This window comes from Dermacentor silvarum, chromosome 4 (assembly GCF_013339745.2).
Source record: "Dermacentor silvarum isolate Dsil-2018 chromosome 4, BIME_Dsil_1.4, whole genome shotgun sequence".
Taxonomy (NCBI): domain Eukaryota; kingdom Metazoa; phylum Arthropoda; class Arachnida; order Ixodida; family Ixodidae; genus Dermacentor; species Dermacentor silvarum.
Genome location: NC_051157.2, coordinates 133832456 through 133858224, shown reverse-complemented (window position 1 = coordinate 133858224; position 25769 = coordinate 133832456). Strand labels below are relative to the sequence as shown.

At 44.3% G+C, this 25769-nt stretch overlaps 1 protein-coding gene and 1 long non-coding RNA gene across 2 annotated transcripts in view; both read right to left on the bottom strand.

Annotated features, from left to right (window-relative positions):
* Positions 1-25769, bottom strand: part of LOC119448911 (MAM and LDL-receptor class A domain-containing protein 1-like) — a 109665-nt gene that overhangs the window by 53578 nt on the left and 30318 nt on the right. The gene's annotated exons all lie outside the window — the stretch shown is intronic.
* LOC119450642 (uncharacterized) lies at positions 66-13458 on the bottom strand. Its single transcript, XR_005191439.2, has 3 exons — positions 13339-13458; positions 5562-5707; positions 66-104 (listed from the first exon to the last, which is right to left on the bottom strand). It is a non-coding gene; the product is annotated as an uncharacterized LOC119450642 (long non-coding RNA).

Here is a 25769-nt window from a genome sequence, read left to right as displayed (position 1 = left end):
GCTGCAACTCGTGCCTTCTTCCAGGTGCCACCTTTTCCGGCACCGTTCTGCGTCCACAGGTGATCCTCTTTGCGTGCTTTCCCGGCGATATTGGTTGCTAGCAACTGAAAAGGAAACAAATGTATCAGCGTGCGCGCAATGTAAATAGATGCGCATTCATATTTGCTGGTAAGTTCACTATCGTCGATGCATGAAGGTCGATGCTTTAAGTATTTGCTTATTGGGATAGCTATCGAAAATACTTATCCTCGCTAATATCCGAAATACGGCATGATCAATACCATCAAAACTGCAACAGAGTTGAGGCATTACAAGGAGATAAAGTGGAAGCATGACATTCTATGTTCACAGTTAACTTTTTCGAATGCATCTCGGTATTCTTCACAGCAAACTGTATGATGACCTATTAGTAGTAAAACAAGGAAAATTCTTGTACCTTTTTTATATTTCTCTTCTGAAGTGCCGCGTATTAGCCAGGACTGCCTGACATCCAAGATTTCGGTGTGCATTTCTTCTACTTTGTTTCAATCTTTTCCTGCGTTATCCTAAGTAGTCATTTCCGCTCTCATGCGACCTAATTTACATTTTTAATAATAATAATAATAGTGGTAGTAGTAGCAGTACTAACAGTAATATATTTAGTAATAATTATAATAATTGTAATAATAGAATGTATTGTGTCACGGGTTACGTACATGACACTGGAGAAAAGCCATAAAAGCTATCAGGAACGACAGCTTGACAAAGGCACATGTGCCGGTAAGTAGAATGCAGCATAACGATAACGTAACCATATGGGTCGTTGTGCATTAAGGTGAAAATTACAGTGACTAAAAAGAATAAGAAACTATGCACGCTACATCTTACAACCCAAAGTAATATACAACATAAACAGTCAGCAGTTCCTTCTTAGGAGACATGAGATACATGATGCATCATACTTTGATACATTATTTTAGTGCACAAGCAATCATTGTAAATGAAATGTAAACACGTTAGTTCATAAACGTGCACTGCAACTTGTAATAATAATATTAACAACAAGGTATGAAAATTTCATCAAATGTATCACATCACGAACAAGGTACGAAGTTCTCAATGATTTCTAATTTTGTATATTTATTATTCAATTTCTTTGTAATCTGAGTAGTCTTTGTTACAGTGTTGGCAAACCGCAATTTGTTGTATGTATTCCAACTTTCCGTGGTTCTGTGTTACGTGTCTAATAATTGCACTCTACATTTCAATAGCTTTCATAAAATCCTGTCATATGCCGCAGCTTTAGGAAATCGAGGATGACGCCAATACCAGCAGTTCTGTTTTACATTGTTGCTCGTTGCAGTAAACCTACACAATCAGTTAAAGCCGATTTCATTCATACAGAACAATAGCCTAGCCATTGAGTGTTCGCTTGGTTACGCCGCGATCGTCGGCGGCGTAACCAAGCGAACGAGCGCAGCGAAAGATGAACGCGAACGCGGATCGCAGCGGAGGATGAAAGACACGAGGAGGAAAGCGGAGAGGAGGGTTCAGCGGAACCATTAGGCGCAAAGCAGAGGAGGCTATGGCGAAAGCGTGAGAAGAAAAACGTAGTGCGCCGACGGTGGCTACGACATGGCGCCAGAGTAGCGCGCGTCGTCTGGCAGATTTGTCGGCGGCGGCTGCTGTGCATCGCGCCCACGCGTCGCTCACGCGCTTGATCTCGCGATCCACACACTAGCGTGGCAGTCGCGTTACACATGGCTCCGTTTGCAACGTGCCGCACGAGACAGATTGCTCTGCAGCAGCCAGTATGTCGCGAAATAAAAACACATATACATGAGCGCTCAAGAAGAAGTTTATTGATGTGAAAATGTAGAGAGGTCGGCCGGAATATGGACCATCTGGCCTGCTACTCTACGTAAGGGAAGGGGAAGAGGAAAAGAAAGAGGGTAACAATGGGGGATGATAATGATGAGCGCTCAAATTTTTCACTAAGGAGTATCCTAATCGTGGGTGATTTTTTTGGTACATGAAAGAGAAAGTGTTCGCATTCACCCATGAAAGCTTTCCAAGTGGCTTAAGTTGATATCATGTCGATAAATGAGTTCTAGAGTTTTAGTGGATCAGTCCTGCGACCGTTACAGCGACCTTTAAATTTTTGCCAAATTTCTTGGCGGAGAAACCGTGAATGTAAATGTTGCTGCACAAAAATAAATAATGCTACTTGACTTGATAAACTCATTTCGTTGTTACTCTGCGAAAGGTGAAGCTATTTTTCGTGCCTGTCGCTGTGTCATACACCCTATAATTTGTGTTCTATTTTTTAGATAAACGTAATTGTTTTCACCCTATTATTGTTCCTTTATATCGTCGAAGCTCATAGCACACATACAAAATAGTTGAATGCGAAGAAATTGGGTAGTGAGAGCAAAAAGCGATTCGGATTTTAAAACTTGTCTAACGAAAACAAAATATATACGCCAATAACATCTGTTTGACCATGAGACCGGTTTTTGATGATTTAGCCTCTCTAAAGGAAAGACAATAGAGTAAAAAATAAAAGATTACATAGTACACAACAAGGCTAGTGCCAAAGCTTAATCTATTTTTTATCTTTTTTTGGCTCTGTCAAAGTCTACCACAATCTGTCACAATCTATCTGAAGAGAGACTGTACTCAACTGCGATTACATTAAGTTACATGAGGATAACGTCTCTGCTCCTGTTAATTTTCAATATTTTCTGTTGTTACTTTTCTATACATAGAATAGTTTTCCTAAGAACACCATCATTATGAAAATGCAGTTGTTTGCGCAATAGTGTCACGTTTTAATGAAGTACTGTTAAAGCAGCTCCTTTCCCAAACATGCAGAATGGGTGGCGTGACACCCTAAAACATACAAAAATTTCTCGGCTCTTTCTGCTCGATAATTGACTGCGCATGAAGCGCTGTATTACAAAGGTAATTACCAACTGGTCCCTGCCCATGAAAGTGGGAGCGATGACACCGTCAACAAAGGGGGGGGGGGGGGGATGATGTCACCCACCCCTTTGTCATGTCTAAAGCCTGCTGCAAAGGACCCGCGATGGTCTTTTCACACGGTCTATGACCTGCACGCAGATGGTGCCAAAATTTCCCCAACGGGAAAACAGCCCAGTCGTCCAAGGCTCATAGAGGCCAGCGAGGTAGCAGCGTAACGTTCGACAAAAACCTTCCTTTGACGCAGCGCTTGTAAATTGCCGGTGCGCGTGTCACTTCCGCTATTCTATGACAGCGTGCCTGCGGGCCAATTTTGCAAAAACGTGACGACAGAAATTAGAGGCACCCACGCAGCGACTAATCGCTAAGGGCATGGGAATAGGAGAGAGATAGCAATGATGGGAAAGAGGGCCGGATGCTTGCCTAAAATCTAACAACTCTGCTAAAGAGATCAGGCGCAACCCAGTTGGTGGGGGCTTAAATTGAGTTGTAATCTCATTGGCTAGGGGAATGTCGAGGCGGGCCAGCAGTTGCCACCTCCAATTTTTTATTTGTTTACAGAAATGAATTTGAAAGCTGTACGAAACTCATTACTTTCAGTCTAATTTCAGTCTAGGCAGTAATGCCCAAACTGATAGATCATTAAGACTCCGTACGATGTAAGCCTCTGGGCCGTAACCACTTGGTGGTGGAACAGTGAGACTCATTTGGTCGTATGCAGATACAGTTGCTCTATGCTCGAACTTACGAACAGTATAAAAGTAAGGCGTTGTTTACTTCGGTATTTATCATCAGTATTCTCTTAAAAACTCTGCATTTGACAGTGCAATTTGTTTTGCTACAATATATCTCCAATTTTGTTACCTCCAACCTGTCTCCTACTTCGTCAACGCCGATTATACTCTTGAAGAGATTTCAACAACATCAATGAGAAAGAACAAACTTTACTGGTACCATAGTTAAAAAGTAAACTCTTTATTGGGTGACTTGGGGCCAGCAAAACAAGCAACACTCAAATCAGAATGATAGCGGTGAGCGTATTCGTCGCTCATTGAAATCTTTCGTCACGGGCCAAGTTCCTCTGCTATTTATGCATGCTTAAATATATAGATGAATGCATACATTTATTGAGCATGTACAGATAGTACATGCTCCGGAATGTATTGCAGCACCCTTAAAATGACCTGGCGCTCTGCTTGTGATAACTCCGACTGTACATTGGCGACATTCACGTTGAGAAAATGCCACTATGTTGTGTAAGCTTTGTATCAACTTAGCTATTCATGGACTGTCATAATTCAATGTTAGTGTCATTAGTATGACAGTGTAGATTAGAAACCTGAAGCTTACGATTTTGTCTTCGAAGAGATCAAATATTTGTGGAGCCTCACTTTCTAGGCTACTTCTGTAAATTTTGGTTTTACTCCGTAAAAGAGAAAGTTAGTGATCTTTCTTTGCCTCCTTTATTTTTTGAAAGTGCGTGCGGAACAGAACAGTCGTGACTGGGGCCGTATTGTACGTCGGGCACTTTCAGCGATTCTTTTGATTTTGCATCGGCAGATGTTCATCGCCACCATCACTGTCTACTTTTTGCCTACTTCTTTTTGTTTTGCTTCTCAAGACAAATTGAAACCCTTTCATTTCAAGTATCTTTTTTTTCTGTCTAATATTCCCTACTACAATATGCCTGCCCAGCTCACGTTCAGGGCAGAAGCTACACCGTGTGTTGCAGGGCGCAAATTCAGCAGCCACACAAATATACAGATGTCGTCACATCGTACGGTCAGGAAGGGGAGGGTTTAGTGATCTTTTGCGAACTGTTTCGTAAGTAGCATTCCAAAATATTGAGGAAGTTTTTCCAAGTTTACTCGCTTCATTTCACATGCGAAACAAAAACAAAACTGGCTGCGCGAAAGACATTGCGGCGGAAACAACTCTATGTTTTGTCTGTAAAATTACCTAGGTGCTCTTTCTTTCATTGTAAAGTTGAAGTTTATTGTGGGGCTTAATGTCTCACAACTCCACAGTGGAATATTATGTAGTGTTAGTGGGTGGCTCTGTAATAATATTTTCAAATTCCGTTTCTTTAGGTTCACTCAAAGCCTGGAACAGGAGCATATTTTATGTGCATTCCGCCCGAATTTGAATGAGGCTGCCATACCGAGAATCAAAGCCCCGACCTCGATCTCAACAGCGCAACGTCATGCTCCCGAGCCACCACGGTGATTTCACCATGAAGTATACAAACAACAGTCTCAAATCCAGCTATTTATTCACGAACACTTAGATAATCGGCAACAATAAAAAAGGCATACAGTTAACCTCTTTGCATGGGTGGCTGATTTTTTAATCTATGTAGCACTCTAAAATACGCAGAGAAATTATTTATTCTACTTCGTTTAGTTATTGAGGTGAGACGCCAAGTTTAAAAACAACGCATCATGTGACGTTGTAATACCGCTGCACTTTTTTTGTTCTATCGAAGTTTTTTATCTCAACTGTTCACTTTCAATTTATACGAGTACCAACATACGAGCCCGATCGTAGCGACGCGTACATGAAAATCAAAGGGAATGAGAACGTTAAGGAGTTGGTTTTACCGTGAGACTTGTCTCTTTGTCTGCAGAGATGTCGTACCAAAACTCGACGCACTGCGTTATGCCACTGCCTGAGGGAAGTACCTCACCAATAAGATCAGCTCTATCTCCGGTGTTCCTCTCGAAGTTGCTCAGCAACAGATACGATCCTGAAAAAAGAAGTATGCTTTTATATACCCCACATTGTGCTTTTCAGTCACCATGTAAACGTGTGTGAGAATAAAATACGGCTTGCGTTGCCAGACAATATTGTGGCAGTTGGAACAAGGTTGGAATTCCGATTAAGCTATCGCAAAAAAAGCAACTGCATTGGGAGTAAGGAAGTGGTCGGGAAAGCACTTCACATATTTTAAATGTCAAAGCAGTCTTTATTTTTTTTGTAATGTGCTTACGCTAGTACCGGTGAATCTGGCATTGATATGTATCACTGTTACCACTAGGAATTCCTAAGAGAAGTGACCACATCGCTAATGTCCACAAAAAACATTGAGCAGCCGCTTTCAAATGTCCTTCTAAATAGTTGTTGTTCTTATGTTGTTCTTAATGTAATATTTATAAAAAAAATAAGGGGAGGAGATAAAGGCAATTTTTTACCACGGCGTATGTTTAAGCCTGCAACTAGTGCAATTTGCAAATTATGTTGACAGTGCTTGCCACAGACTGCTGATCGACTCCGACATCATCTTTTTTTGTCGCATCTCCTTAGCAAATGATTTAGCGGAATAAACAAGCAGTCCTTTTTTGTATTTCTGGAAGCGATGGTGACTAATGGAGTCAGTAACGCGAGTATCAACTCCGTAGAACGATGTCCTGGCTATTAACGCTGGGCCATTTGAAGAACAGTTCCGGACCTTGAAGTCTTAAAAGATAGCTCCTCCAAATTCGAGACCCTATAGACGCTAAACATGTCTTCATCAGGCTGGCGTATTGCATCGGCAGGCCCTCGGTATCAAAATAGTGTTCAAGAGCTAGTCTTTTCCTTCATACGCAGATTTCAACCACTGTTTACCATAATTACTTGATTAGCGCAAAAACAACGGACACGTGAAAGGCACAAGGCGCTACTCTCAACTGACATCCTTTTATTGCATCCCTCCTTTATATAGAGCAGAAACAAGAAGAACATGCGCGGTGAGCACCATGCACAGCAACCACCACAACATCTGGTCGCCAGAGTGCACTCATGACACATAATCAAAAAAACCATATTCTGCGCTGTACAAGCTTAAGGAAGGCACACTAATGCACTGCGAACCCAGTGACTGTATGAAAAAGGCTTCTGATAATTCTCGCGCGGTGGTATCACGGCTCTCTTTCAAAATCGTAGTGTCATGAAACATAGGTTTGCACTTGCATATTTTGCAATGTTGAGCTAAATGGGAACCTGTGCCTGTCGGTATAGATCGCTCCTGTTCTCTAAGGCGCTCGTTAACACAGCGGCCTAACTGCCCTACGTACACTTTGCCACATGACAACGGAATCTTATATACTACACCGACGCTACAATCTACAATCTTCGCGTGGTTCTTTTCACAATCTGGTTTCTTACTTGTTTTTGAAATACGGCTGCACAACATTGCCAATTTCTGAGGAGCAGAAAACACTATTGGGATATTGTGTCTAGTGGCGACATTCTTTAGATTGTGAGCCACTCTATGGCAATACGGCACAACTTCAGGCCTCTTCATTTGAGTAACACAGTTACTTTTTGTGACGCTTCCCTTTTAGTCTCTTAAGCAATACCTCAGAGACCGAGGTCACCATCACACTTGGGTAACCCGCCGCCTTCAGCCTACTTAACTGTGCTATGAAAATCTGGTTGGCAGTGTGATGACACGATTTCTTTAACGAAGATTCTAGACACATCAAGGCGATGGCGCGTTTGACAATCTTTGAGTGCGCAGACGCATAAGATAAAAGTTCCTTACGCGCACGTGGCGAGTACATCCAACATGCGTGATCTGCTTGTAAGGATAGCTGCAAATCTAAAAACTGGAGTTTACCGTCCTTAGATAGCTCATGTGTTAAAGTCAAACCTTTGCCATTTTCAGTGAACAGAGTTAAAATATCGGCTACCGTAACGGAGCATTCGTTGTTAGTCTGTTTTATCACAACAAAAAAAATTGTCAACGTATCTAAAAATTTGAACCAAGTCATTGTCTAAAGCACTCTTAAGAGCGCGGTCAACCAACGATAATAAAATATTACACAGAGCAGGTGCCACACATGAACCAATACAAACACCATTTATTTGAATATATAGCTTATTTTCGAACCAGATAAAAGTTGCACTTAGATAAAATTCGAGAAAGGACAAAAAACTTTCCGAGAACAACCCGGTTCCTTGCGAAAATCTACCTCGCCACTTTCCTCGATGCAGGTCATCACACTACGAAATAGCTCATCATGCGGTATTGAGTAATAAAGATCTTCGACGTCCACAGAAAGCAAGTCGGCTACAGATTGGTTGTCCTCCAGAAAGGAAACAACATCTGAAGAGTTATTTATGCCATAAGGATCATCAATTTTTAAAAGCTTCAACTGTTTTTGCAAAAAGCGGCTAACCAAAACCTGCCAACAGTTGTTTTCACTTACTATTGTACGGAATGGCACATCCGGTTTGTGCGTTTTCGCAGTAAAAAAGAAAAAACTTCCGCAGAAAGCACCTTACATTGTTTGACATCTTTTGCAATCTGGGTTAGGCCAATATTTTCCAACAAGGAAATGGCTTTGCGTTTTACCTTCTGAGCTTTCTCGTTTGCCAGATTGAAGTTCTTGTCGACAGCCTGGATGGCTTTTTTGTTGAAGACAACAGCCGGAGCTATTACGAATCCGCCCTCCTTGTCACTCAGTAACAACCGAAGTTCATTGTCTCTAAAGAAAGATACCACTCTCTTGATCGCAGCTGTCGAAGGTAGCGCGTTCTTGGTGACGGTCCTACGAAGGCAATCCACTCCATCCAGGAGGCACTGTTCTTGGTCTTCCAGTTCTGCTTTCCTTGCGATGCGCCTGTTCAAGGCCAGCAGCTCATGTGCAGGAATTCTTGGTTCCCTGCTAAACTTCGGCCCATTTTTTAACAATTCTACAACTTCATCAGGAAGCCTGACGCCACCGAGTACTTGAAATCCAGTGGTGACAGGTTGTGTTTTTTCCTTTCTGCGCGGGGGTCTGGACCGGAGGACTAGCAAGAGCCGTGTCCACCAGAATTCTGTAGTCTGAGCTGACAGACGTCTGCAGGAACGAACCTTCCTCTCGGCCACAACAGAGGCGTCCCGCGAGTAGCAGACGGCCTTCAACCAGTCGTACAGAAGATGTACCTGCCGCCAAATTTCAGAACGGAGAATCCGACACATTCGCCGCACCTGACCAACGGACGGCTTGACGCTCCCGAAGAGAACAGCCACTTCTTGAGGAACGTGCCCAGGCGCATCGCAAAGAAAGCAGAACTAGAAGACCAAGAAGGTTCCTCTTGGATGGAGTGTATTGCCTTCGTAGGACCGTCACCAAGAACGCGCCACCTTCGACAGCTGTGATCAAGTGAGTGGTATCTTTCTTTAGAGGCAGTGAACTTCGGTTGTTACTGAGTGACAAGGAGGGCGTGTTCGTAATAGCTCCAGCTGTTGTCTTCAACAAAAAAGCCATCCAGGCCTTCGACAAAAACTTCATTCTGGCAAACGAGAAAGCTCAGAAGGTAAAACGCAAAGCCATTTCTTTGTTGGAAAGTATTGCCCTAACCAAGATTGCAAAAGATGTCAAACAATGTAAGGTGATTGCTCTGGAAGTTTTTTTCACTGCAAAAACGCACAAACCGGATGTGCCATTCCATACAATAGTCAGTGAAAACAACTGTTGGCAGGTTTTGGTTAGCCGCTTTTTGCAAAAACAGTTGAAGCTTTTAAAAATTGATGATCCTTATGGCATAAAGAACTCTTCAGAGGTTGTTTCCTTTCTGGAGGACAACCAATCTGTAGCCGACTTGTTTTCTGTGGACGTCGAAGATCTTTATTACTCAATGCCGCATGATGAGCTATTTCGTAGTGTGATGACCTGCATCGAGGAAAGTGGCGAGGTAGATTTTCGCAATGGAACCGGGTTTTCCTCGGAAAGTTTTTTTCCCTTCTCGAATTTTATCTAAGTGCAACTTTTATCTGGTTCGAAAATAAGCTATATATTCAAAGAAATGGTTTTCTATTGGTTCATCTGTGGCACCTGCTCTGTGTAATGTTTTATTATCGTTTGTTGACCGCGCTCTTAAGAGTGCTTCAGACAATGACTTGGTTCAAATTTTTAGATACGTTGACGATTTTCTTGTTGCGATAAAACAGACTAACAACGAATGCTCCGTTACGGTAGCCGATATTTTAATACTGTTCACTTGCAAAGGTCTGACTTTCACACATGACCTATCTAAGGACGGTAAACTCCAGTTTTTAGATTTGCAGCTATCCTTACAAGCAGTTCACGCATGTTGGATGTACTCGCCACGTGCACGCAAGGAACTTTTATCTTATGCGTCTGCGCACTCAAAGATTGTCAAACGCGCCATCGCCTTGATGTGTCTAGAATCTTCGTTAAAGAAATCGTGTCATCACACTGCGAACCAGAGTTTCATAGCACAGTTAAATAGGCTGAAGGCGGCGGGTTACCCAAGTGTGATGGTGACCTCGGTCTCTGAGGTATTGCTTCAGAGACTGAAAGGGAAGCGTCACAAAAGTAACTGTGTTACTCAGATGAAGAGGCCTGAAGTTGTGCCGTATTGCCATAGAGTGGCTCACAATCTAAAGAATGTCGCCACTAGACACAATATCCCAATAGTGTTTTCTGCTCCTCAGAAATTGTCAATGTTGTGCAGCCGTATTTCAAAAACAAGTAAGAAACCAGATTGTGAAAAGAACCACGCGAAGATGGTAGATTGTAGCGTCGGTGTAGTATATAAGATTCCGTTGTCATATGGCAAAGTGTACGTAGGGCAGTCAGGCCGCTGTGTTAACGAGCGCCTTAGAGAACACGAGCGATCTATACCGACAGGCACAGGTTCCCATTTAGCTCAACATTGCAAAATATGCAAGTGCAAAGCTATGTTTCATGACACTACGATTTTGAAAAATGTTGCAGTGGCTTAGCTCGGCTATGCCAGGATATACGTAGCGTTAGCAAAGGTTCAGCTGATTATTCTTAGCTTTCCTGGTTGTCTCCTACGCTCAACCGCTAATTGCCAGGCAACTACTTCGGGATCCGATGAGTCAAGCTTCTCCGTTCTTCTGCGCTGTTGAGCAGCATTTACGCTCTCCTTCTCCATGGCTATACCACACTGGCAAACGCCAGTCAGAAGCGCAGCGGCTCCAGCGCAGTGTCAGACGGCAACTGCACAGCGAGTGCGCGCCGGCGCCAGTGCGTCTACCACGGCTACGATGTCACTCCTCTGGAATGCGCAGACCGGCGGCGGTGAGTCGCGCGCGGCGGCGGCGGAGTGCGCGAGAGGTGCCGGCTCCGGTGGCTCCGGTGCGCAAGCCGTGTGACATCACTGATCCTTGCGCATGCGCAGCACGGCTCTTGATGTGCCGCGCGAAACGGGCTTGGCTAGGCCAGTGTAGCTAACGCTACAAAAGAGCCGTGATACCACCGCCCGAGAATTATCAGAAGCCTTTTTCATACAGTCACTGGGTTCGCAGTGCATTAATGTGCCTTCCTTAAGCTTGTACAGCGCAGAATATGGTTTTTTGGATTATGTGTCATGTGTGCACTCTGGCGATCAGATGTCGTGGTGGTTGCTGCGCATGGTGCTCACCGCGCATGTTCTTCTTGTTTCTGCTCTATATAAAGGAGGGATGCAATAAAATGATGTAAGTTGAGAGTAGCGCCTTGTCCTGTCGTCTTTCACGTGTCCGTTGTTTTTGCGCTAATCAAGTAATTATGGAATCGCAACAACTAGCCCGCCAACGCATTGTGTTCAACCACTGTGCCACACAGAAAACGGCGAGTTATATTTTTAAATTTTGAGACCACTCCAATTTTACAAGTGCATAAAGCTAAGTCACGGGATAACAGTGTGCGAGAACATGACAGTTAGTTTTCATTGCCCTGAATTCCGCGCTGCAGACACCCTCAGCCACGGCCCTCAAATGTCCAAATTGCTTGGGTCTCGTAGTGCTTCCCGAAAGGACTGCTGCAAGATAAACAAGAAAGAGGGCAGTCTTGAAATACCTCGCTAGAAACCACTCTTCTCGCTGGTAAGCTGTCGGTGCTGGGGAAAGCTGTGCTCCCGGCACCGGAGGACTCCAAGAAAGAACTCACGATCTGCACGCCAACATCTGATGTTTCTACCTCTACTCGGCAAGTCGACTGTATCTGAGTTTAACTCTCAGGCGCACTCCAGAATGCAAAAAATACTGAAGCTTAGCCCGCAGTGCTAAAGCTTCACCGGAATCTACAGGCAGCTCAAGTATTGCAAATTATTTCAGTAGAGTGGGACTGAGCGTCAGCTCCCAATACACTGTTCGATTTGAAGACCTACAAGTAGTTTTAATAGCTCGGTACCTTTTGAACACCGCTAGTCTACTCTCCCTGGAATCCACAGATTCTGTTATTGTGAAGTGCTTTATAAGTGCTAGACTATCTTTACAGTGAGTGAGTGAGTGAGTGAGTGAGTGAGTGAGTGAGTGAGTGAGTGAGTGAGTGAGTGAGTGAGTGAGTGAGTGAGTGAGTGAGTGAGTGAGTGAGCGAGTGAGCGAGTGAGTGAGTGCGTGAGTGCGTGAGTGAGTGAGTGAGTGAGTGAGTGAGTGAGTGAGTGAGTGAAATAACTTTATTTAGGTTCAGAGAAGACGCAGGGGAGACCCAGCGCCACCCGGCTAGTCCCACGTGGGACCGCCAAGCCGAGCTTGACGGCCCGATCGCGGGCACTCTGGAAGGCCAGGGTTTGGCAGAGTGCTTGAAATTCTCGACTAAGGACCATGGTCCGCCCACTGCGCTCTTTTCACGCTGAAGCCAGAAAGGAAGCGACCTTTCTGTGGGATGCAAAAGGTCCGAGGTCTTCTGTGTCAATGCGTCAATTGTTTTCTTTTTCTTTCATTATTGTTACGCCACGCTTTGATATACTGGTGTTTAGTGAACTGGACTTATTGATTTGGATCAGACGGCGGGAATACGAATTTCTCATCTCCTGCAGGAGGGTTTTGGACTGCAATGTCGTCAGTTACATTCTCGTAAACGTTTATGGCACGTTGTTCATGCAATATAGCCTCATGACAGTCTACATGTTTGCATCCATGTGAAAAAGAACGGAAGTTACTTCACACTTATCGGTATCTATATATCTCCAGCTTACTCTATCGACTGCGAGAGGCTCAAAGATAACTGCAAGGAAATATCGATGCATGGGGGGGGGGGGGGGTGAGTCACTGAGCACGATACATCAAAATACCGTAGCACCACAATTGACTTCAGAAGCATGAATGGTGTCTGCGTACGACAGTATAGTTCATCTGTGTCTATTTTGTGTGTGGAGGTGTTTGCTAATAATTGTCATGCTACCGTAATTGCTCTGGCAGCTCATCCTGCTGTCCGCTGCTATGGCTATTAACATTATTTCAACCTTATTTTCGCCTTATTTTCGTATGAGGAGGGATAAAGCGGCTCTAAAGCGCGCAATAATGTGGCAATGTGTTTCTTTAACAACTATATTATCTTCGAAAAAGTATTGTCTGGTTCACAAGTGCCTGATTAGATAAATATGGTCAGCTTGTTTTCATTTATTTGCCATGAGATGAAGTGCCGCGGTTACCTTTCGCGCTTCCGAGGGTGTGATCTTGACTCGGCCTTAGAAGCGTTGTTTCGAGACTTAGGCTTCCTAGCAGCCACGCTAGGTCTTCATCCGACGATTTTTCGTTTTTCCAGGTGCACCAGCCATCCTCGAAGTCACATTTTCCGTTGCCTGGTGCTGTCAAATAGCAGATGAAATTTAACCAGACCTTACAAAAATTTACTATGCGATTTGACATAAATTACGAACTACACAGGATTTCTATGACCTCTTCATAAGCACGGAGCACGGAATGGGATGTGCGAGATTGTTGTAGTACCCTTTTCAACATCAATGGGTTACACTACACAAGATAACCGGCCTAACGCTCACAGCATGATTGAGCAAAGGATAGGCGTGGAAACAGCGAGGTTGTAGTAAGGAAGAAGTGAGGGCAAAAATAGCAGCACCAGATCGTGCACTTCTTTTTTGTGCCCACTTCTAGGGCGACGCCTGCCATCAGGCGTGGATCAAGATAAACCTGTGGGCAAGCACACTTGCAGAATTTCCCGTGTCCCTTATTGCAGTGCTGCAACTTCAGTCAAGCAAAGACCTGCAGCAGCTTCCTGCAAAAAGGCTGTACACTGGTTGAAACAAACAGCACACACAGAAATAGTATAACCATCGGGTGTATATCTCCTAAAATTCCGCACAAGCTGTACGACATTGCGTTATATATATATAACAATGAGAAGAAAGGGAACTGAGGGGCCCGATTATTATTAATCATATTATACGAAGCCAACAAACAATGACACCAAAGGCAACAAGGGGAAATAACTTCTACTTACTAATTGTGTTTCAGCCATTTTCATTTCACCTAATTTATCATTTCTTTAATGCAATTAGTAAGTACACGTAATTTCCCCTATGTTCTCCTTGGTGTCATTGTTTGTTGGCTTCTTAGTACATGATTAATAATAATCGGGCCCCTCGGTTCCCTTTCTTCTCCTTCATTACATGACGAGGGCTCGAATCCGGCAACATTGATGCCTTCAGGTAGCATATGAGGGTTTATTGACCAGTTTCCATCACCCAAGAGTATCACGTACTCGTGATGCTTGCGGAAGAAAGGATGCTCCACATCCGCCGCCATGGTTTGGGAGTGGTGGCACTGGCTAACACTCTCAGGGTTAGTTCTAGTTGTAAAACATAAATACCCCCAAAAGTGGATGGGAAAACGGCTCCGCGGTAGCCCAATGGTGAGAGCATCACACGCGTAATGCGTATACGTGGGTTCGTTCCCCACCGGCGCCCGGTTTGTTTTTTTCATCCATTTTCATTAATTTATCATTTCTTTAATTCAATTAGTAAGTACAAGTTGTCCTTACAAGTTGTCCCTATGTTGTCCTTGGTGTCATTGTTTGTTGGCTTCTCATGATATTTATATATATATATATATATATATATATATATTTACCCCTTAGGAGCCTCCAACAGAACGCAAGGCTATAACGTATAACGTGCACAAGAGCAAGCGTGGTTAGCTCCGTCACCCGGAAGAGCGTATTCGAGGGCCAAGGAACCTAACTGTTCCAAACACGGACGCGCACTAGCACCACATTTTGCCACCGTGCTCTGTAATGCGGTGCTGCCTCACTCGGCGGTCGACGCCCGGTAGTCTCTACATAAAAGTAAAATTGGAAAGATGTAAATTTTGTAATTTTTGTGTTCCTTGTCGTTCTGCACGCTGCTGCTCAAATTTTGCAGAAGTTTGCAGAAGTGCTGGCCCACCTACCCCGACCAATTGCAAGGGTTTGTATTCATACCAACGATATATCTATAGGGCTGAGGCTTACGGGTTGTCACCATCAACTACTAATAAAACGTGTAGCTTTACAAATGAAAAAAAACTTTTAAAAAGGCAGGAAACAAATGTATGACGAGAAAACACGACTAAATTGTAACCTAATATATTAAATTACATGTGACCGAAATCGCTGCGCAGACGGAACTTCTTGCAACGTAACCTGTTTGATTTATTTTTAATTTATTTGCAAGATACTGCAGGCCCAATGTGGTCATTATCAAGAGGGTCAAAAATGCAGTCAAAGCTGAGAACAATGCACCGAACATAAGAAATTTTTACATACAGTGCTTGAATAATTGCCTGAAGTACATTGCACATTGCGCAATGCGGTGGCTGAATAATAAATTTCCAAGCACTAATAGATTTCAAGCAGACATCGATAACGCGAGATGCCGAAGAGTTCAAGAAAAAGTTTACGGAAGGATGTGAAACAGTGACAACAAGCAAAAAAAATGGTGAATGGTTTATTTTTCATTACTAAGAAAGCAAAAGTTAGAAATCGGGAATCCAGACCGATGACCGTAACGGATTAGGGAAATAACTCTACATCGAAAGCTGGTAGACGTAACTTGGCATTGGCGTGAGAGGCAATGATCGCGTGCCATGGGTCGTAAATGCTGAAAGTCGACCTACTTGTATTTCTTTGTGCAACTACGCATACCTATTTTCGGTGGTTTCTTGCACTCGTGTGCAGAACATTGTGTTCATGCTGCCTGACTTTATTCAGTGTTTTTCTGCACATTTTGTCTCTTAATTTTGTTTGCCAAGTGACGAGGCATAGCCAGGGCCACCAAAAGGCGCAAACCTCTCTAATTGCACCATGTCAATAAAAAGATACGATGGTTGAGTGGACGATCTAGTTCACTTTTACAATATCAGCTGCTTTAAACAGGCACTCGTGCGCATGCAAGTAAGCAACAGGGCATAAAGAATAGGTGCAAGCAGGGACGACGATGTCACAGAACCGGCGTACTTGTTAATGTACCTTCCTGCGTGACCAAATATCCGGAGGAGGTCAACTTGTGCAACACAGGTGGAATAGAGTAGACCGCCTAACATATCAAAACTTAGAGAAAGTGGGTCACAACGAATGCATCATGCCACATTGCTGCTGTGGGGGTTCTTCATCTTGGCTGAAACTAGAGCATAAAAATGGTACAGTACGACCCAAAATGCCTTAATTGTAGCACGTTATCGGTTATTAGGGTTGTTTTCTTGTAGCAGGCACTCGGCAGGAAAGCAAAAAAATTGATGAGCTGATAAGCTGACAATAACTGAAGCCGCCGATAACATCTCAGTTGCAAGAGACGGCTTCTGAGATACAGAAAAAGTAATAAAGAGTACCGCACCCATAAGCACTCTCGGTTTGCTGGAAATGCGAGCAACAGATACGCACTTATCTTTGTTTGTGCTTGCGTGTGGAAGCACGCGCACACCTCGGGCTATCGCAGCGGCCAAGGACTCTTGCAGCGTAACCATCGACTTGGAAGATACATCTGACTCATTTTTTTCATCAGTTAGTAGAACTGCACACTCAATGTTGAAGCCGACAAGAGGTTTCAGCAAGCTTACTTACTAGGAAGGCCAAGCTAGCGGAGGTCCACTTCGATCTTTTGGGAAAGCCACAAGCGACGTTGAGTAACGCCGCTTTTTCATAGGAATCTGTCCCTAGCATCATCTTCTTAGCTTACCCTATGACGTGTCTTTATCCAATATAACTTAAAGTCAGAAGTTCCTCTAGTAATGCATAAGCAGTCTTTCCGACCTAACTACTGCAAAGGTAATTCAGTACTTTAAAAGTATCTTTAGACATTTCGTTCTCTTTAACAGCCAAATATGAACAGAATCTGACAAATATTCTTCTCTTAAGTGCACCTGAAGCACTTCAAATGAGCAAAACGAAAACCCGGACAAAAAAACCTTCACTTTGACAAATTTTCAAGGCCCGTGTCGGCGATCACCGATTCTTCCTTCAACGAAAAGCCTTAAAAAAATAAATCTTTCATTCACCTGAAACGTTCTTTCTTTCGTAGCTTGAATTTCAGCTACGAAAGCTTTCCTCTACCACACAATACGAAAAAATACCACGCCCGACAGACAATTAGGAATTTAAGATATTTCTAACGTACATTTCTATCTGATATATTCCTTGGTGTTCAAGGACAAATGAAGCAAGAACGTATTTCGGAAAACCCTTCGGAAAACGTATTTCGGAAAGCCGTCTGGATAATCTCCAGACGGCTTTACGGCGGGCGCAACGGTGGAACCTTGGGCAAAAATGTCGAAAAAGAAAATGCCCATCTAATTTGAATAAACACAGTAAATTTCGTTCTCATGATCCGAGTATTTTGGAATTACTTGGTTTAGATAAACGTGCTCCTTCCCTGCTTCAAAAGGCTGACTACCAGTCACGAACTCTTGTTACCTTACCAGGTTATTGAACACAAACGTTTTGTAATTTCTTCAATAATTTAAATAATTTTAAATAATTTCATGGCTTATTTGTTACATCTCTAACGTTCAGGAACAGGAGAATGTCTTCTGCACACCGAAAGTTGCATTGACATTACGCGTTAATCCTCATTATGAATAATTACTGCTTAAGGGCCACATTTATTTAATACATACTCCGGACTCGAGGCCTAAGCAGGGCCGGCACCATAATCGAACAGACAATACAAAGTAAGCAAGTAAACAATGAACAGGAAATATTAGCCGTAAGGAATTCCAGTCAAGTATTGTACAGGAAAAAAAAAACGTATGTATGTCTGTTCGTTCAAAATAAGTTCATGCATTATCACGGTGGTATCGGGTATGTCTGGTCGTTAGGGGTGACTGAAATGGGGAGGGTTTGATTGCAAGTTCATTATTAATGAGCATACGAAGAAATAGTCAGCTCAATTCTTTTTTTCATACTTAGAGTGGCCGTATTTTATTGCTGCATTATTTCGCTGGCACAGTCGGATACGGAAAATATGTTAAATATAGACCACAAAGCCTTTTTTAGGTTCTTCCTCAGTGTTATTGTGTACTCTAAGGGGCCCAAATGATACATGCGTTTAACACCTTAAAATACTTATGTTGCGTTTGGAGCTTCTCAGCATGGGACAAACACAAAAAAGATAACAAGAAGAGGCCGGCTGGCGACTGCCACCTGAAGAAGCAAACTGGATGCCTCCAAATTATGAAGGAGGGAATATATATATATATATATATATATATATATATATATATATATATATATAAGGTAGGATGAAAGGAAGGAAATGCGCGAGATGACAATAATTTATAAACAAAAAGAACAACAAAACAACAATAAAGCAAGAATAAATGTGCAGTGCCCTGTTACTTCCTGCACAGCACAAGAGCTAAAGGGAGCATCTGAAAGCATATTGAATCTACTCACAAGCATTCAGTTAATAATACCGAATATATATGCTTCTGCTTGCCTCATGCTCTTCATATCCAAGCTAATTTTTTCTCTTTCCTTGTGGAAAAGTTGGAAAATAGGCGGTTTGGGGATTTCGGTATTTATTCTAAATATCGAAAACTAGCTGTCTGCGTTTATGATAATGAATAACGGCACAGGAAAACATCGAACTTTAGCTTCTCCCGCGTACTTTGTCAAGTGAAATAAATGAACACTTGCCTTCCGCAGACGCTCGCACGTACAGCAAGAGCAAAGCGCTGATCACACACCGAATATGCGGCGCAAACATCCTAGAGTGGAGCATGATTGTGCTCCTGCACTGTCATTTGCACCAGCCTAAGCACACTGTGAAGCGTGGCGATTGATGCACCTGGCCAAATATACGGCAGGTAAACCCTCCCCGTGAACGTTTACCTCACACAGATAATGACCGCATACAGGGGTATCTTTCTAATGTCCCGGCCAAAAAAGCGCGACCGTCGGAAATGATCTCGGGATTTCCTCAGCCGCCTCGCAATGACTGAAACAATAGTGAATGCGTGCGCCGTATCCCATTTCCCACACATTAAACTGAAATCATCAAATAATTCCCCATCTCGGCAATATGTAGAGGAAACCACAGGCTTAGCTAAGCGGAAGGGCAGCGAGGGAGAAATGATTTATAAGTGGAATGCCATTACGTTACGCTTTGTCGCAAGTCTCCTATCACCGATGTTCTATTACACAACTGGAGGGGTGATGAGAACCGGAAACGCTCTCATGTTAAACACCCAGTAAATGATAGGTCCAGCATTTGGAAAGAAGGTGTTAGCGGAAACACTTAGGTCATCCTTTGTCTTTGCCAACGATGATCGCATGAAGGGTAATTACCTACACTTTTTGATAAATTTCAGCATCACATGGTTGGATGCTAATCGGTTACAGAATATTCAGGACGCCTTTAATTAAATTTATCTGGGGCTGCTTGCCGAGAACGCGATAATTTCTCCGATCTCGCTTGCTTCATTCTGGTCTAAATCACCTGTATTGTCTCGGAGCGCTGACCTCAAATTTGGCTGCGGTTCCAAAAATATAAATGTGAAAAGGCCACTGATCATGGTTTAGTACGGATGCTCAGCAACTGCCCTCCTCACAAGGACTTGCTATTTGGTAATTTGGTGAAGTTTGTACCCTTCAAGGTGTTTTCTTGTGTCTATACATCATTCACTTACACGCATAAAAACAGTTTCTGTGAATCGAGAAAAATATTTGAAATAGTAATTTTTTACAGTCATATTTTTAGTATGTCCTTTTAGTACACCCCAGTCCTTGTGACGTTCGCCGAAGTGCTCCCAAAGTACTTTCCGCAACGATTATAAAAAAATAAAGTGAAGAAAAAGAAAAGCGGCGTAACCCATCGCCTGGATTCGAACAGTGGACCTACAGATTGCCAGTCGGAATCCTTAGCTCTCAGCTACCCAGCTGTTTTCTTTTCCTCTCTTTCCTTTGTTTTCAGCATTTCAATTTGCACACCCTTCACAGCATTTGGAAGACGTGAATGCAAGGGCACTACGCCGATTTGACAATACGGAGCGTACCAGAAAAATTTATTGAAAGTGTGGCATAATTGCGTGATGTGCATGAGGCCCAGCCCAAGCTTCCCGGTTTGGTGAAGTTGCTATAAATGACCTTGTTTGCTTGAACAAGTCTCAGAACGGTCAAATTAGAAATTTTGTCTTGCGTCTAGATGAACATTTCTATTTGTATCTCGGTCACTCCGCGATGCCATCCAAGGTAATACTGCACCGCCTTAAGAGTGCGGTGGCGTCTGTACGCGTTTTCAATAGGCTGACACCACGCTGTTTAGTTTATGAATAATTCAACACTAAGGTGAAATAATTTCAACGAAGCTAGCTTTAAGATCTCAAAGGCAGGAGTGGGAGAGGAGGAAAAAATACTTGTGTCTCCCATCCTTACTGTACCATGGCGCGCCACCTTCGCAATAAATGCTGTGTTCCTATCGACAGTACATTGCTCCGCATGCACCCCCCCCCTCCCATCTCCCTTGCCAGAACGTCTATTCCAACCAATACTGCATAAAACAGGGTAAGGCGCACTGCACATAATGTCGCACCGGCGCCGATGCTATACCAAAAGAACATGCGCCTGGAGAACTACGATTGGCCGACGCGCAGATTCACTGAGGCTTGGCAGCTAATCTGTAAACCAATACTTATCAGAAACATTTTAGGTAAGGGCGAGGGTAAAACACTATAAAAAGGATAGGAAATAAAAGCAAAACTTTGTCTCTACACCACCAAGGACGCCATATACATGAAGTAGCCCGATCACACCCAGAGCCTACTGTTACCATATGACGTGCTCGCACAATGACTTGGCGGGAACCACTGGGAAATAAACCAGCATTACTTTTTACTTGCATGAAATAATAAAGTTACCGTGTGCCCTTAAATTCCGCAAGGTGCACATTTTGCAGATAACACCCTTCTGGCACTTTGAAATAATGGATTAATGCATTTAGGGTGTTCTGTTAACGAGTGTGGCCACTTTAGAAATGTTCGGTGAAATTAAAGGTATTTCAATATTCAATCCACCCTTGAGTGTGTAATTTTCGTTAGTATGTGCGGTCTTATGACTATAATTTTATTCGGCGGGAAAGACTATACAAGATTTGGGCTTGCTTGTGGGGCATGTTTAGCATTTAAAAGGGAAGCTTGAGACTGAGAAGACGCACACCGCTGACTTCTACCAAAACGCTGTTTATAAAACGCATACTTATATTCGAACAGATACAATGAGAAATATTACAAGGTCTAGGCACGACACTACTAATGTACGCTACACGAATTAAGTATCAATCGATGAATGATGCCCTCAGTGTCCTTGCGTAGCTCAAGGAGGTCACTGTAAGCACACTTATGGTCAACGTCGAAAAGATGGTCGTGCTGACTGTTAAGGTCGGTACAACAAGCTACTTGCGTCCACCATCGAATGTAAGACTAGAGCTCCGATGTTCTCACGGGAAAAGGGGATTTGTGTAAGCGATTTCACACAGCGGGCCTCTTTGAGAATGGCGTCTGCCTTGACGTTCTGTTAATGCCACATTGTCGAGTTAGCCAGCGCAGAGTTATCTTCCGACTTTCGCCCGTCGCTTACGTGTGTGTGGTGTTTATTTCATGCACTATTTGACTGGGCTTATTTGCTCATTTTGTTGATATCAACAAATGAGCACGATCCTACAAAAACGCCAGCTTATTACCAGGCCCTATTGACCTTAGCTAGAATTCAAGCACAGGGAAAGCAAACAAATACTATCATGTGCGCTGAAAATTTGGAGGGCGCTTAACCTTCATCTTTAACAGTGGAACGCGACAGCCTTCAAATATCCCTGAATCCCTGAATATCCCTGAAGGCTTCCCGGCAACAGCAGCTTTCTTTTTTCTCCACCTTCACCTCTGCGCGACGGTAGCGTTTTACGCTGCCTAAAGTCACCGGAACCTCGAAACTAACGCAACCGCCCGAGCGCGTGCAGGCAACATTGCGCTCTTGTTGCCAGATTCGGTCCAACGCGTCTCTCCGTCGACGGCAGCTCCCCCATGTAGCTTCGCTTTGAGCGGTTTATATATCTCAAATCGACATATTTACTCGTACTTTACATAAAAGACTAGATGGTGCATCTTATATGGGTGGGAAGCAGTACAGATAACAACCATCGGAATATTTTGCAGGCGCCAAATTGCATGCGGCGAGACCAGCGACAGGACGGGCGCTCGAGCGGCCGTCCTTTCGTTTGTTCGCGTTCCCGATAAGTTCTGTGCGTGTTGGGAAACTTTCGAAAGGGTATACTAAATTGCTTAACAACGTGCATAATTAAGCAATATTACTCGTGTTTTAAGCATTTTATACGTCGCAGGCCTACGTGAATCTCGGGTTTGCTTACATTGACTGTTTTACTCTCGTAGCTATTCGACGCGTTGCGGAAAACGCGAGCGGCTCTTCTTCGGGTTTTATAGGCTTGCTACAGTGAAGAACGGCACGATGATTGTCGCAGTGGGCCTTGTGAAAAACCTTGTTTCGCTTAGCTAGATACGATATACATTAAATGTACTCGGAAAGTGAAGTATTTAACTGTGTGCCACCCGTTCTAAATGTGAAACGAATCCAATGCTCGTGTGTCACACAGGAATTTTTAGGCTGAGTAGGTATCAAGCGCTGCCACGCAGACTTTATAACCGTTGATGCAATAGCTTTTAAACGCGAATACTGATTTACCCGCGCTCGAAACGATTGATACAGATCGACTTCGACAAAAAAAAGACGGTCCCTGACTGCAATCCAAGGAAAGGGATGCTAAAACAGAGTTATCAAGTTGTTCCCCTTGTTTTAAGCAGTAATAAACAACACACGAGAAAATGTATATTTGATTATTAGAAATTGGCAGATCAATATATGTTTAATGCAGTGGTTTTCTCACTGCATTATATATATATATATATTGTAAGGAAGATGACGAACGATGACGCAGAGTCAGCAGCATCGGCAGCATCTTTCCGGCCCTGTTCTTCCCATTCTACCAGTGACTGCACACATCACGGCGGCTAGATTTCGGATGCGATCAATTAGAAAAGCCTTATCAAACCCAGTTCTAACTGCTTCTCCAGATTATAAGCACCTGATATTTCCCTGGCGTAGCGAATCCTGTAACACAAAGATGCTTGAGGTCTCTCTCACCAAATTACGTTGCCGTATACCCTCCCTAAATTTCTACTTAAACAGGTCGGGTTTGGTTCCCTCCCCCCTCTGCCCGTTTTGTAATGAGGAAGAGACGATACACCACTTTCTTCTATCTTATCGCCGCTTTACTTTGGCAAGAAAACGATTGTTGGAAATACCTTTTCGAAGGCTTGGCCTGGACTTAACAGAACCTAATATTCTTTCGTTCGGGGCGTCCACTTTGGGATTCAGCCACAGGGATGCTTGCTTCGCCGTCCAAAGGTTCCTTACAGACTCCAAACGAATACCCTGCAAAATTCTATCCTTTTTTTGTACTTTCAAATTAATGTTTACTCATTCGCTTTGACTTTCTTGATTTACTTTAACATATAACTCTACGCTGTTCAATACTAATTTCATAGATATTTGGAAATGTATCCTCCATATTAATTTGGAATAATCCACCCATATCTTGGCCAATCCCCCTCCGTGGGTAGGAGCCACAGGCGTGATAGGCTACATCAACAACAACAAGCGCGCAGCAGAAGCTCGAGCGAGAGGACAGTGCTCGGTGCATCCTACGACCCGCTGTCGCTACGAACCCCAATAAATCCCCTTTATAAGTGGTGGAGCCGTGCTGGGTAACGTTCCACTCTACCATCCTGGAACTTCGTTCGCGGACGCTACCCTCTGCCATGCCGGACGCCGACCAGCAGACTCTTCCATCGCCACCCGTCCCTTGCGCTGGCACCGCTCGCCAGTGGGAACCTCCCATCTTCAGCGGAACCGACGACAACGACGTTGAAGAGTGGCTGTCATCTTATGAACGGGTGAGCGTTCACAACAAATGGAATGACTCGGACAAGCTGGCTTACGTATCCTTCTATCTTGCGGGCGTCGCCAGTCTCTGGTTCAGGAATCATGAGAGGGATATCCGAACGTGGTCGGCGTTCAAGACGTCGATTACCGCAGTATTTGACCGACCCGCCGTCAGGATACTCCGAGCCGAGCAGCGTTTGCGTACACGCGCACAGGACACGGGTGAGACGTTCACCAGCTGTATAGAAGACGTCCTCGATTTGTGCAGGCGCGTGAACGCTGCCATGACGGAAGCGGAAAAGATTAAGCACGTCATGAAGGGCATCGATGATGACGCGTTCCAGATGCTTCTGGCCAAGGACCCGCGCACTGTTGGCGACGTTATCAGCTTGTGCCAGAGCTATGATGAATTGCGAAAGCAGCGAGCTCTGACAAGGCGACATCCCACACTTAATGCGGCGTCACTCTGCAGCCTGACCACCGGCCCCGAACAAGCCTCCTTGATAGCCCAAATCAAAGATTTCGTCCGCGAAGAAGTCGCACGACAGCTGTCTCTGGTGTCCATCACTCCGGAGTCTGCCAGCACTTTGCCGTCTCCTCTCCGTAATGTGATCCATGAAGAGGTCACGAAAGCGCTGCCAGCTGTTCACCAGCAGGATGCCATGGCTACACCGTTAACTTATGCTGCGGTTGCTGCAATGGCCCCTCGCAGTGCGCCCGTACCACGTTTCCAGCAGCCTGTGCACCGCCCTCCTCCTCGCGCTCCCTGGGCCAGCACTGCCGTCGCTAACCCGTGGCGTACGCCGGACAATCGCCCTATATGCTTTGCATGTAGGTATCCCGGTCACGTCGCAAGGTTCTGCCGCCGCCGATCGCAGGCGTTCGATGACGATCGACGAGCGTCCTATGTGCCGCCCGATCCAAATGTGCCTTACGGACCCTTCGATCCATCACCACCTCGCTCCCAGACTGATCGCCGTCCTCGCTTCGAACGCTTCCGGTCACCCTCCCCACGTCGCCGATCGCTTTCCCCTATGCGTCAGCGACCCGTCTCTAACGAAGAGGGAAACTAGACGACGCAGTTCCTGAGGCAAGAACTGCGCAAGTGTCGACATGCCCAAGTCCTCTTCCTTTACCTGCCAATGTCATTGATGTGTTTGTCGAAGATGTCGCTACAGTCGCCCTCGTCGATACCGGTGCCGCTATTTCAGTTATGGATGCCAGGTTTTGCCGCTTGCTTGGTAAAGTGACGACGTCTCTGTCTGGATTGTCGCTTCGAACGGCAAGTGCTCAACCCATTCGGCCTACCGCTGCTTGTACAGGCCGTGTAACCATACAGGACGTTTTATACACGATTGAGTTCATAGTTCTTTCATCGTGCTCCCACGCCGTTATTCTAGGATGGGATTTTCTCTCACGCCACAATGCCATCATAAATTGCACTCGGGCTGAGATTGAACTTTCCCACCTTGGTGACCTGGCCTCGGTCGATGCTCATCCTGCCGCTAAACTTCTCGTGCAAGAAGACACCTGTATTCCCCCGTGCTCTTCAGCATTCGTACCGGTCTTGTGTAGTGCTATATCCGACGGGACGGTCTTATTCATGCCCTCTCATCACTTTGTTACCCGAAAAGCGCTTCC